Source organism: Sminthopsis crassicaudata, chromosome 5 (genome assembly GCF_048593235.1).
Source record: "Sminthopsis crassicaudata isolate SCR6 chromosome 5, ASM4859323v1, whole genome shotgun sequence".
NCBI lineage: Eukaryota > Metazoa > Chordata > Mammalia > Dasyuromorphia > Dasyuridae > Sminthopsis > Sminthopsis crassicaudata.
Genome location: NC_133621.1, coordinates 173,352,430 through 173,367,665, shown reverse-complemented (window position 1 = coordinate 173,367,665; position 15,236 = coordinate 173,352,430).

Below are 15,236 nucleotides of genomic sequence, written 5' to 3'. Positions count from 1 at the left end.
CTCCTGACTTCAGGGCTGATTCTCTATCCACTGACCCACCTAGCTGCTCCGATTTTAATCTTTTTTTAAATTTTGATTTTTAATTTCAACTTTAAATATTGTTTGTCTACGAAACATGATTGAGTTCTATCTAAATTCTGTTTTGTCAATTTTGTGGAGGAAGGGAAACCCCTAAGGTCTTTATCCAAGACTTTACTGCTTTTTCCAACAAATACTATTTCTACACTAAACACACTAGCAAATATAGCAAAGAAAACAAATTTTTCCAAACAAATAGTGAAATCAAAACCAAAATAAATATATGTAGAATATATACTTAAAAATATAGAGTGAAGGAGTTCTCTCACTGAGAGAAAAATAATTCAGCTCAACCCAGAGAGTATACTAGATCCCACATAGGGAGAAAGTACCTGAAGAATTCAGTATAGAAAGCTGATGGAGACAGCAATCTGAGGAAGGGATGACCTCTTCAGTCTTCTCTCTCCAAGCTGGAAGCCAGAAGTAATGGAAGCAACTTGATGCTTGATGAGACCCAAAGGGGTATTGGCTTTGAACTGAACTCTCTTTCCTCTCTTCAATTCCCCTTTCTCCCACCTCATGCAGGAACTGGTTATTTATCTCTGCCAATAAGGAGAGAGTTCCATTACAATGGTGTTTGGGACAGAGTTACATTAGAATTTCATTATTGTCTACTGTTTTCTCATCTATTTCAATGAGAATATTAGACCAGGAAATATATAATACCCTTTCCAGTTCTAAAACCCCATCATCCTTGTGTATTTACATCCTGCCTCTTTCATGTTTTTATTGTTGGGTGGTATTGGTAAGTCCTATAAGAAAGGTTTCATGCTTATTTAACTTGCCTTGAAAATCCCATATGTTGAAGAATGTACTTATGGATGAAGATAGGTTTTGTTTGTTTTATTTTGAGAAATCAGCATTGAATGGAAGGTTCACATGATAGGATATATACTGGAGCACAATAGTAGGGCCTGAGAAATAATTGTCCAAGATCTATATTTGGAGAAGAGAGTAATTATTTTTAGAGCTGTGAAGTTCAGCCCTGGATTTAAAGAAATAAATTACAAAATTGAATTTACCCCAAAAAGTGAGTTAAAAACACTGCCAGTAATTAGAAAACGGATCTAACTAAAAAAGTCTACTGCTAGAATAGGAAATAGATTTACTAAATAATCTCTAAATATGTCAACTAAAATGCAGTTATAAAAAAAGGGAAGGTAACAAGCTAATCTCTTTAAATTCCAAGTCTACTGTAACAAAGAGCAGAAGAAGGTAAGTTTACATTTCTGAGGATATTTTGCAATAGATACAAACCCATCTAGTTAGGAACTTTATTCCTTAGGAGATGACATTGTGCCTATGGCCAGAAAAAAAAGTAATTTCAGCAGAAGCAACAGAAGTATATGATGTAAGAAACAAGTCTTTACCAAGAACTGTACTGACTCACTGATAAATCCAGGAAAAGAATTTTATTTATGTTCTTGCAAAAGCAGGAGTCTAAGTTAGTTGGTACAACTTTGATGGACAAAAGCACAGCCTTTTATTCCATATCTTGAAATGCAAATCCCTGCTCTGTTTCCCCTATTGGCTTACAGAGGTTACTGCCCATCTGATACACCTAATCCCCACATTTGAATGTCCCCACCCCAATTACATCTCCCACTGTTGCTTACTTTATTTGGTCATAGTTCCCCATGTGTGACTATGTTGGCAGTCCCTTTCCTAATTATAATTCCCATTCCCACATTTCCATGACCCTAGCCCTTATTTTATTATTTTATCTTCATTTGGGGGTGTATACTCCTTTCTGCATCTATCAATAGCATGTTTCTTATTCTAATTTATGGCTTCCCTCTATAAGCTTCATTTCCTTTGTTCCACATCAGCTTAACATTTAGGTTTTATTTCTTAGGTCTCAGTTTCATTGGATTTTGGGGGGCATAATTTTGGAAACTAAACCTTGATCCAATTCTCACATATGGAATAAAAGAACAGAAGGAGAGAGGAGAGATACTGTAAGGGCATCCAGGAGCCCAGGTATCCAAGCATGTTTCTGGGAATTCATAGAACAAATAGAGGTGATATACAGACCGTGAAGTAGAGGTGAGATTAGAAATCTTGGAAATCTAGGTACTGCATAGGCAAAACTGGCTCTCAATCTAGCCTTTCTAGAGACATTACCATGCCCTTGCCATATTACATGAGGTTTTTGAGGCATTTTTTCCTAGGTAGTTATAATTCCATAGTGAAAATGTGTTGGTAGTATGACTACAATGCATAATTATAGACTCACAAAGTATCAGCTGGATGATAGATAGTTTAGTGACTTTCTATTCAACATAAAACGAAGGGCTCCCCACTAAAACACACAATAAGCTTCTACTTGAAAACCTCCACTGAGGCAGAATTTGCTATTTCCCAGGTCAGCCCATTCTACTTTTGGAAGTTTAAAGGCAATTTTTCCTGACATCAAAACTAATTTAATCTACAAATATTTATTAAGCTCCCACTGTATGCCAGGTACTATGGGGGTACAGTGTTTACAAAAGCAAAAGGGAAATCAAACCTACCCTCAAAGAACTTATAATCTGATGGGAGAAGCAATATGCACATATAGAGATATATGAAAAAAGGATGTAAATCAGATAGAAGAAGGGCACTCGTAACTAGGATTAGGGGACGGGAGAATCAAGTAATACTTGTATTGATTCTAGCAAGACACTCAGAATTTGAAGAGGCAGAGGTGAACAAAGAGAACAGACAAAACAAATTGTCTGTGTGATTCTGGGCAAGTCACTTAAACCTGTTTGCCTCAGTTTCCTAATCTGTAAAATGAACTAAAAAATGAAATGATAGACTAGTATCTTTGCCAAGAAAATCCCAAAATGGGTCATAAAGAATTGGACACAACCAAACAACAACAAAAATTATCATCATTATTATGTTTGTGGTGCAGAATGAGGTAATTAAAACATTGAATAATGAATAAAATAAACAAGGTTTTAGGCATATTGAATTTGTAGTTGAAGTAGGATATTAAAATGTCTAGTATGCAAATTGAGATGGGGATCTGGAACATAGGGTAGACATAAAGGTTGGATATATTAAAATTTCAAATTATCTATATGGAGATGATAACTTAACATGATAGTGGATGAGATCATCAAGGGAGAGAAGAAGAAATGTGAGTTTCTCCAGGAACTCTGAGGAAGTTTTTCTTTGGGGATCCAGGAGAAGATAGAAGATAAACCAATGAAGTAGACATTAAGATTTAGCAGTTGGAAAGGTAGGCAAACTAGGAAGACACTAGAAGTAGATTTTCCTTCAGGAAATCTTCTTTTAAAATTACTTTTGCAAGGCAATTGGGGTTAAATAACTTGCCCAGAGTCACAGCAAGTATGCATTAAGTGTCTGAGGCTGGATTTGAAATCAGATCCTCCTGATTCCAGGGCTAGAGCTCTATCCATGTACCATCTAGCTACCCCCATGAAATATTTATAAATCATTTTTTCTGCATCTCTTCTTTGTTCCTATAACCCCTTATTTTGTATTATATTTATTTGCATACATCACATTCCAAGCCCTCCTCTCATCCCTAGCACAGTTGAATGTAGGCTTTGCATTGGTAAAGACCGTATCATTTTTCATTTTTAAATTCCCCCCAAACCTAGCATGGTAACTTGCACATAGATGGTAGACACTTAATATATTTTTATTTGATTGGATTACTTAACATTTTAGAAAGATCTAGTCTATAGATTATAGACTATAATGAAGATTTTTTGAATCCTGATTCCAGGCCATCATAGTATAAACTGACTTTACTCATCAATGAAGGGCAATTTCTTCTTAAGCTTTTGTGTTTTGCTAATGCTTTAGTTAGTTTATACCTGTGCCTATGTATCTCAGTGTTCATCATTATCAGTTTTAAATATTTTAAGAAGCCAGAAGAGAAATAGTAGAGACAGCACTCTCCACTATCAAATGCTGTTTTAGTTGCATTTCAATGGGAGATATTTTTGGAAAAGGATTGTGACTGAGTTAACTTTTTTGTGAGTAAAATTGTTTTACATATATAAAACATAGATAGACTTGAATGAATCAATGAAGAGCAAAATGAACAGAACTAAGTAAACATTGTAGAAAGTAACAGCAATATTGTTTTAATTAAAAACTTTGAGCAAATAAATCATTTTAATAAATACTCAAATTAACTACAAAGGACATAGGAAGCAAGATGCTATCTGCATCTGGAGAAAAAAAAACTGACAAATAGAAGTATATATAAAATGATTTCTATTTATGTGTGTAAATATGCTTCCATTGATTTAATTTTTTTGTGATAGTTTATTTTTAAATAAATATTTAAATAACAATTTTAAAATAAGCACAGTAAGTATTTTTTAAAGTAAACAAATGATATTTTAAAATTGAATTTTATAGTTAAAAAAGAAAATGTCAGTTGGGAAATGGCTAGATGAGTTATGATATATTATTTTGATGGAGTATAACTGTGCTATAAGAGAAGCTCAATGATCTTAGAAAAACATGAATAGATTTGCATGAATTAATGAAGAGAAAAATGAGCAGACCCAATTAAACATTGCAGACAGTAATAGCAATATTGTTTTAATACAACTTTGAGCAAATAAATCATTTTTAATAAATATTCAAATTAACTACAAAGGACATATGAAGGAAAATGCTATCTGTATCTAAAGAAAGAACTGATAAATAGAAGTATATATAGAATGATTTTGTATATACAAGTGTGTATATAAATACATGTATACACACATATACATTTATGTCTAATGGTAGCTATCTCTGGGGGAGGAGGAAAGAAAAAAAAAGAAAAAATAAAGAAATTTACATGATAACTTTATTATACATTTAAAAGGAATAGCAAATTGAACATGGCAAATTTGCAGTTTCATGTGCAATTATCTTTTTTTATTATATCATGTTTTATTCCATAAATTAAACATAAATTTTAAAAAAGAAAATGTATCTTTACACAGAGAACTGTGGTATATTTGTGCTATCAACCTCCTTTTAAGTAGTCTCAAGGGATCATATAGAAATATATTAGGACTAGATTTTTCTAATAATGTTTAAAGCATTAATCTTAGATAAAAAAAAAAAATGGCCAGTTACTCCCTCCTGGCCTTCATGGTGTGAATAGTACCCTTTTTTCTCCCCTGTAATCCCTTCTTCTTAACCCTGATAGCAGTCATGTTGAAATACATTACCTTTTTCTACCCTTCCCCTTGTCTTCTGACACAGTAATGTCTCATATGTCAAGATTTCACTGGTTCATTCTCTACTTTCTTCTGCTTACCAAAAGTGAGGGGTTCCCCCCAAGGCTCTGCTGAAGGTCCACATTTCTTATATTTTTTCCCTTGTTGATCTCATCTACTCTCATGTGTTCCGTTATCTCCTCTATAGAAATGATTTCAAAATCTAATCTATTCTCTCCTTTTCTTTCCTCAAGTGGGAGGAATTAAACTTTTAGTCACAATCTCATGGGGCCTACCTTCATGTAGGTAAACTGGGCATTTATGTCTATTAACAGACACCAGTCTCTAATGTCCTACTATAAAACAGCATGCAGAGATCGTGGATAAAACATTCCTCTTATTTTTTTCCTTGAGTACATAGAGGTAAATAAGAATATATAGTCCCAGAAAGGACAAAGATCGCCTGGAAGATAGGTCTCAGTGATAGAAGTGAATAGGTTGGCTTGGACCTATGTGGGATAGATTGTAGTCAATCTCTTTTCTTGGCCAATAAGAGTGAATCTTCAGATTAGAGCCTTCTTGTTCCTTTCCTCTTCTCCAGTGCTTTTTTAGCAGCAAACTGGAGTACAGCAGAGAAAACAGTAGTCCTAGGACAAAATCACATTAGAACTCTATATGCTTTTTTCACATGGTTTGAGTGGAATGGGTTACCTAGAAAAGTTATGGGTTCCCTTTCAATGGAAGTCTTCAAGGAATCATGACTACTTGTCAAGGAATCTTTGAAGTGTGAGTTGGACTAGCAAACCATTGAGATCTCTTCCATCTCTCAAATTTTTGGGGTTCAAATTAAAACAGAAAAGATATTGATCTGAGGATATGGATAAGATTTTAAAGGAGAAAAGGTGATGTGGGGAAAGGAAGAGAGGACAAGAAAAATAGGGAATTCAAAGATGTTTTTTCAAAATTTTATTTATAAGCTCTGAATTTAGTTGTATTCCATTTATATTCACATAGAGATGCACAATGGAGGGCAATTAGGCGGTACCAGCCCTGACATCAGGAGGACATGAGTTCAAATATGACCACAGACATTTAACACTTCCTAGCTGTGTGACCCTGAGCAAGTCACTTAACTCCAATTGCCTCAGCAAAAAAGAGCGGGGGGGGGGGTACAATAGATACACATTGGGATTAAGTCACAATGAATATATAAGAGAGGTATATCTAGAATCAGACATGTGCCATGTTCTTTTTGGAAATTACATCCTCCAGAAGTAAATGCAAAAGTTCCATAGCTTGCTGATGTCTTCCCAGCTCAATTTAAGGAAGGAAGGGCATAAGGGGTTTAAAATAAGTGAGGAAAGAGGAGCCAGAAAGAGAGAGGAAAAAAGAAATGGCATCTGGATCCTTGTTCTGATGTTCTGTTTGCTTTTCTGTAAACTAGGAAAGAACATCCTATCATTTCCAAGAACCAGTGCCAGAACTGAAGTTGTGGTGCTATGAAGGCTGCAGGAGGAACCCAGGGAGTCTAATAGGAGCCATTAACCAGTGCTCTCAAGACCCCTTTACATAGATGAAGCAAGATGAACAGGAAGTGCTTATTTAGAGAAAATGCTTCTGATGTAATTTTTAACCCCTCTGTCGTGAGTGAAATCCCCAGTGTCTCTTTCCTATTGTTTTAAAGATATGAAGTGGGAGTGGGCAGGAGTTCAGTAGGTTTTAACTTAAAATCTCTTGTCCCAGGAGGACTAAAAATGATGACCTTGGGAAACTGTAGCAAGAGTGTTTGCTGCTAGGTTTTGCTTTATTTTTAAATATTTACCCCATTTATTATTATTTTAAGCAAATATCCTTTGTCCTATTATGAGGTCACATTATTTATTCTGGCTTGGTTGGAGGAGGATCCATGGAAATGGAAAATAGGGATTCATTACTTGTGGCTCAAGATAGACAAGTCTCCCCTGTATATCATGGACTTGGAAATAGCCGACAGGACCATGTTAAGGGGCCTGAGTATCATTAACAGCAATAATTTTTAAAAAGACAAGCCTATTTCTTTCTGTCTCAATTTAAATCAAAGTAAGGTTTCCATAGAAATAGTTCCAAACACATTACCTACCCTTTTCTTCATTTTGATGATTGATGTTTCAAACTCTTGAGCCTTCCGTCTTCCATTTCCTAGTCTAATATTCTGGTTCCCCTCAAGCAGACTTAGCATTTGCTTTGTAAAAATTATAGCATATCCTGCATTTTGGGAGAGGAAGAATTATGCCAGAGAGACCTTCTGCTCTTGGAATGCTGCCTAGTAACCTGAGGAACTTGACTGGCCTGCTTTGCACAGTTTCTCATACCATAAAATCACAGAGTCCAATTGGAATGGGCATTAGAAGTCAACCTGTCCAATCCTTACCTGAGGCAAAGCTCTACATGTCTACAAAGTCTCTAAAAACCAGTCATTTAAGCCCATATCTTGGATGCTGCGGTAAGCTGAGCTATTCTCTACTAGGAAAGGGGAGAGGGCAAAGTGAGGGCCAATTCAGTTACAACTTTCAGCTTTCATGTAACATCTGCCAGACCGACCTCTCAGCAATGGGGATGGTCAGGGATGTAGGAAAAAAGCGGCTCATGCTGTGTGGGCAAAACCCTAATCACCTCCCCACACCAATGCATGCAAGAAATGGACATCAAAGGAAGCCCAAGAGTGAACAGGAAAAGGACTCAGTAAAAGCACTTTGGAACGGGGGAGCAGAATGTATGAGTGTGTGTATATAGGTGTAGGTGGGAGGTGGATGTCGGGAAGGAAGATGAGAAGAGAGTTCCTGTTTTGTCTTGATTTTTTGAGTATGGGAGAAAGGGGATTTTAAGAAGCTGACTGCAAATATAGAAGCTTTAGATCTCTGAGGCTTTTTTAATACCAACTGGCAGAGGCTCTCATTTGCCTGCCTTCCTGAGTCTTTCACTGTCCAGATGCTAGCAGCAAAGGGCTAGGGGGTGTGGAGAATGGATCTTTATTCATCACACACACACACACACACACACACACACACACACACACACACACCCCAAGAATACCTCTGGTGACAACTGAACATTGGTGCTCACTAAATATTGGGGGTGGGGGGGAAAGCTAAATTTCTATTATTATTTTATGTATAACTGGCATAGCTCCAAATTGCATAAATGCATTGAAGGCAAAGACTGGTATATGGAAAGAACTTCAAAAATGCTTTATCTAACTAGTTAATTCTCTAGTAAGACTGAGAATATCAGCTGATGTTTGTTTTTTGTTAGTCAATAATAATTTGTCATTAATTGTTTCTTTAAGACTTTTTTTCTTAGCCTTCTGTACCTTCTACTGCTGTTTCTCACAAGTGACCCATTGAAAAAATTATCTTTAGCAAAGAAAATGAACATATATGGAAAAAACCAAAGTGAGAGAGATTCTGGGTATCTGTATATATGTGCATCTATGTGCTTCATAAATTATGTCATGATCTATACATATGGAACTCTGCTGAAAGAATTGGGCGCTTCATAGCATCATTTCTTTCTCTCCCCCCCCTTAGAGTTATTTGACCTAAATTCCACATTGAGAGACATGTGTGTACAATGTTTTTGAGTACGAAGTGTGACACATGCTTCTTCAAGAAATATGCATATCTCAATAAAAATTCAGTGGGCAATTAGTTGACAGGCCCATACATCTTTTTTCCCTCCTCTAAGCAATGTTTCGTTGAAAACAGTAGCCAGCTGAGAAGTACTTCCTTGAGTCTTTATACTTAGTATCAACAACTCAACTGGATATTCAGTAAACAGATTAATTACCCTATCTTGGTAAATGATATTTAGGTGAGATACCCAATTTAAGCCCCAGGAATTCTTTATTCTCACAGCTGGTGAAGAAAAGTCACCCAGAGATGCTATGTTATTTTAAAAAAAAAGAACTTGAGGTAACAAAGTAAGGAGATGTATGATCTTTCAGAGAATGAGTATGTTCAATGATAAGATCTGAATATTAGAAGGCTGGCATAAGAAAACCCAAAGGAGAGCAGGACTCTAATATACTATAGATATATTTTCTTTTTTCTTCCCTTCTTCCCAAATTCATATCATTCATAGATTTAAAATTGGAAGGTCTCTTAAAAATCATTTAAGCATATCCTCCTATATCATAGATGGGAAAATGGAGGCCCAGAATGGTTAAATGATTTGCCTAAGATCACATAGAATTGTTCTAAGGTCCTTTGGTGCCCAGAATAAGGATCTTCCTTCTCTACAGAGCTCTGTCTAAAATCCTTTGTCTTCATTTGCAAACACTCAGGCATCTAAAGTGAGTACTCAGGAAATGACAACATAGTTTAGATATTTGTGAATTAATGCTTGAATTGGAAACCGTGTCCTTCTAGGACAGAAAATTCAGAAATTTTGAACCCAGAAATGACTTTGGAACAGAAATTGCAACTTCAGAGAAGAAATTTGTGTCATGATACTACTAATACCAGAAGAAAAGTGTACCTTGATTAATGTATAGAACATTCTAACAAGTGAATTTTGGTTGAAGGTCTAAAAAATATGCAGGTAGATGTTTGCATCGTCACCTACCAACTTTAAAATATGTATCTTGAGGAACTTTTTCTTTAGTTGTGATGGCTTGTATTGTACACAAGGGTATTAGGAAAGCAGTGTGGTACAGTGCAAAGGTAAATTAATAAGGCCCCAATAGACCTGGATTTCTGCCATTTGATATCTCTGTGATCATGATCAAATCCCTAAATCTCTGCAAGCCTCATTTGTGCTCATTTTCTCATTTGGGAAATGAAGTTAATAATATTTGAATAATATACTTTAAAATATTAGACAAAAGAACTGAACCTTTAAATGATTTCTAAGAAGAAATTATTATTGTTGTTGATCATTAATCTCTTCCTCACTCCTCTTTGGGGCCAATGTGAAATAGCTAGCTAAGGCTGGGGGAGGGGGGACAATCAGAAGCTAATTGGCTTAATTTGAGATCAGACTCAAGTCCTAGACCTCATGACTATCATGCCTTATCCAAATGAGCTCACCACTTTGCAAGCCACTAGCTCTCATGCCATTGTTTGGTCATATGCAGCCAAGTATTTATTTAACAAAGCAAATTCTCCAGTTCAGAGGAAGGATATGTAATCTCATCTGTGCAGAAGGATAAAGAGGATGGAAATATCCTGCTTGAGTCCATTCTTTGTTCTATCTTCCTCTGGAGTGAAAATCTTTCATCTGATCTTAGTGTTTCTAAAAGGAGTTTAGTGTAAGAAGAGCTTGAAAATAAAGCTCTTGATTACATAATGATTTTCGATGGCTTAAATACAGTTATATAGCTTACATTCACAATCTTGGACTTAATTATGTTAATAATTCATTAGCATTAAAAGATGTGCACTGAATTCACAGGATCCATATTCAAAGTCAAATATTTAGGAAAGTTTGAAACAAAACATCATTTCTATTGCTCATGAGTGGTACAGATTTATTCCTCCAGTGCCTACTCTGAAAGAAACATAATTAGTAGCTATATGTTTAAGGAATAGAGGACATAATTCCTTCTGTTTTGGTCCTTAGCATTCGAATTCTTTTTTACTTTTTCATAGGAGCTTAAAAAAAAAAAAAAACTTTATCCTCTTTTCTGTCTAAAAATCCTATTTAAGACTTTTTTTTTCCTTCAGTTGAGACATATCATGTGATTAATTTAGGAAATTTGCAGTGAGAAAACTACTAGCAATTTAAACCAGCTCCAGACTCAGAGGGAACTACCTATGTAAATGAAAGGTTAAGTGATTCCTTCATGGCCTTTCCTTATTTAATCACATCCATTTTATGACCCTATGTGAGGTTTTCATGGCAAAGATGCTGGCATGGTTTGCTATTTTCCTTCTTCAGTTCATTTCATAGATGAGGAACAGAGGCAAACAGGGTTAAGTGACTTGTCCAGGATCACATAGCTAGTAAGTATGAGAGGCCAGATTTGAACACAGAAAGATGAGTCTTTAAGACTTCAGACCCAGAACTCTATCCATTGCTCCACCTAGTTGCCCTAGCACAAAGCCAGTAGTATAGCCAGAGGTGGTTCTAGAAAACCAGATATTTTTAGCTCGAAGTATACTTCTCTTTACCATGCCATATCTTTTTTTTGAGATGTTTAGCTCATTCAGTATCTAGGATTGTTGTGAGAATCAAATGAATTATTTGTAAAAAGTGTTTAGTATAGTATCTAGCATACATTGCTGTTATTGTTGTTGTTGTTGGACAGCTATGTGACTCAGTGGATAGAACTCCATTCCTCCAGTCAGGAAGATTCATCTTCATGAGTTCAGATCTGACATTTAATAGCCATGTGGCTTTGGGCAAGTCACTTAACCCTTTTTACCTCAGTTTCCTCATTTGTATAATGAGCTGGAGAAGGAATGGCAAATCACTCCAGGATCTTTGCCAAGAAAACCCCAAATGGATTTATGAAGTGTCAAATATGACTGAACAACAACAAAAACATAGTAATTGGCAGAGTGTCTGGCATACAGTAGGCACTATTCCCTTATACTAAAGGCTAATATTCTAAATGAGGCAAAAGATTTGTAAATATATGAGAAAGAACTATGTCTGCTTAGGGGAGGAAATGTGGGAAAATATGAAGAACAAAGATGGTCTATAGAGCATCACATTCTAAACATGGCAGAGCTCCAAAAATACTTCAGTGGAATAGAGACAGTCATGTTGCTAGCACATTTTTGCTAGGATACTCTCTCATAAATAAGGTGCCAGATTATGAAAGAGAATTTTCCATGGTCAGCTCCATGATGCAAAGAATGCCTTTGGAGTCTCTATAAATTGTGCAAAGATGCCTTAAAGGTTGATTGTCTTAGTAATGTAGAAGAAAATTCTCATTAGCATTTTGCTAGATTTGGTGGTAATTTTTCCTTTCCTATATCAAAAGTGAGAACAAGCTAATAAATAAAATAGTTGAAAGGGGGAGAGGAAATAAAGGCTGCTCTAAACTATATGACTTAATATAGGCTGGAGAGATATGCTTTCTCCCTCCTTAGAAGAGATAGTAGAATTCCTTTGATTATAGGGATTTCCCTAACTTCGGTGTTTAGCCTTATGTGATCAAGTAAAGTTTGACTGAATCAGAGCTATTTAAAATCCAGAGGGAATAATTGGGAAGGGGGAGAGGGGAGTGATTAATTTCTTCTGTCCCTATTATTTCCTACATTTAATGGCAAGCACCTTTCTAAATGAGTGATTTTGTGGTAAATTAGTATCCATGCTAGGAAAGAAGGAAAGAGTCCATGTTTAAGAACAACAGCAGCTTATATTTCCAAATGACATTTATAATAGGCCTCAGGATGAATGGAGAATCACAGGATCATAGATTTAGAGCATAAAAGCACTTTGGAGGCCATTGAGACCTAATTTTCTAGATGAGAAAACTGGGGCACAAAAAGATTTGCCTAGAGTTACACAGCTAGTAAATATTTAAGGCAGCATTTAAACATTGGTCTTTATGATTTCTAAGTTCAGTACTCTATCTAGTACATTTTACTCAATAAAGATGGATGGGTGATATTGTCAGTTTTCAGATCTTCATCTTGAGATAGACCTCTCTCAGCTAAATGGACTGCTTTCAGTGGCAAGTCCACTAAGATCAGTGACAAAGTGGTAAAGAAGTGGGGGAAGAAGATGAATCTGCAAAAATGGCTTTTCAGTTGTCACTTTAAAAAAAATTAAATTCAGGAAGAGTTGTCAAGTTTGTTGCATTTTCAAGCCATGTCAAGCATTTATGAAACACATACTATGTGTCAGGCAGGTGGCACAGAGGATAGAACACCTAGCTGGAAGTCAGGAAAAGTTCAAATCTGGCTTCAAAGACTTACTAGCTGTGGGACTCTGGGCAAATCACTTAATCCTGTTTACATCAGTTTCCTCATCTGTAAAATGAGCTGGAGAAAAAAAAAAAGGCAAATCACTCCAATATCCTTGCCAAGAAAGCCTCAAATGGGATCATGAAGAGTCAGACATGACTGAATGACTGAATAACAATAATGCATTTATTTAACTGCTAATTTTACTTCCAGAGCTATGTCTTCGGATCTTAGAGTTTGGAATATGTTGAGGGGATAAAGAAGGAGGAGAGAATTTGAATCACCCCAAGGCCTATACCTTGAAAATTTCCTGGGCCTGCTCTCACTAACATATGGCCTTGGCTGGACCTTAAACCTTCCCAGAGTTCTTAGCTCACTTCCCTTAACTATATATTAGCTCTTAAGTAGACTCATGGCAAAACAAAGAACTAAGGTTCCATTAGGTTCTTCATGATCTGATAACTTTTTACTCTCCCTAAGGATCTTCTTAGATTCCAAGCAATACAGGTGCACATTGCCACCTGCTTGGAGCCTTTTGCTATATACTTCATATGTCAGAGTGCATTGCATTTATAAGACAGATCAGGAAGAAATTACCAAGGACTTAGAATAAACTCCAACCCATTCATACATTTATAAAAGAAGGTTACAATGCAATTTGGTTATCTCAATATAAAACTACATAACCCCTATCTTGAAAGGCACCCAGTGATAGACATATATGGAGGGGACTGATTTCATAGGAAAAATTTTATATGTGACTTCATTTCTTTGAACCAGATAATGACAAGTCTACTGTATATCTTTCATGTATAAATGTCCATATCATTTTCATACTATTCAATAAACCATCCTGTCATTAGATCAGCTGAATATGAACCTTTATCTCTGTCTCTTGAAATCTTTAATTTTTAAAAATTACATGTGAATCCATAACAGAAAATCTTGCCACACAATACACTTCACAAAGCCAATAGAGAGAGACAGTGAGGGAACCGCCTAAGTTGGACTATTGTATGATTTCAATGGATAGCTGTTGACTTCAGGATAGCATTGTTCTCCCATCTATGAAATATCATTAAGAACATTCAGAACAGAATCAACCACCCAGAACACCATTAGGAAAAAAATAGCCTGGCGTTCAATGATTATGAGTCTTTCTTTTCACTTCTTACATGATAATGAATGGACTAGGATAATAATTCATAATTTGAAAAAAAAGCTTCGAGGAAAATTTAGAAACAAAAAGGAGAGAGATATTATGTAAACCAGAGAAGAGAATTATTGAATTTCTAAAACATGAATGAATTTGCGCTAATGAATATGTACTAGGTACCAAGCATTCCTGATTCATCTTGCTTATTTCAATAATTTAAAAGATCTCTTATTTCTTCAGAATGAGTATTCACTCTTCCTAAGTAAATAATAAGCTTTCCATATCTTAATGGCCAGCTTCATGGGTCACTGTAAACCCTCCAACCCCCAACAAATATTAAAAATATTAAATCCATTTAATATGTAAATTATGTACATTGACCTTGGATATGTCACAGATTAGTCATAGATCATTAGAGCTAGAAAAGACCTCTACCTGCAACACCACCTTTTTATGAGGTTGTTAATTTAAGCCTTTATTTCTAATACTTTCATCCCATCATGCATGGTAAAAAATTATACTCACTGTTTTAGTTAACACCCATGCTGCTCTTGGTTTTGAAGTAGAGAAAGACAAAAATCACCTGCTAAATCAATGAAAGGAACTAGATAAATCTCACTTGTATCTTAAAGTTTGTTTAAGGAGAAATCTTTCTAGGATTTGTAACAACAGCAATAACAACAAATTCCTATGGCATAAAAAATTTCTCTATCCATTTGTTTCATGATACTATATTTGCCATCTTTGTACATATCAGACTGGCTTATAATACAGTTTATAGGCAGCCTCTTCCACAAGAAATAGTTAACACATTTTTGTTTTGTTTTATTTTAAACATACCCAAGATACAATTCAGGAAAGATTTTGCTTTGAAGCAGAACAGAAAAATTATGAATTATTTAACATCAGATACCCAAGGCCCAA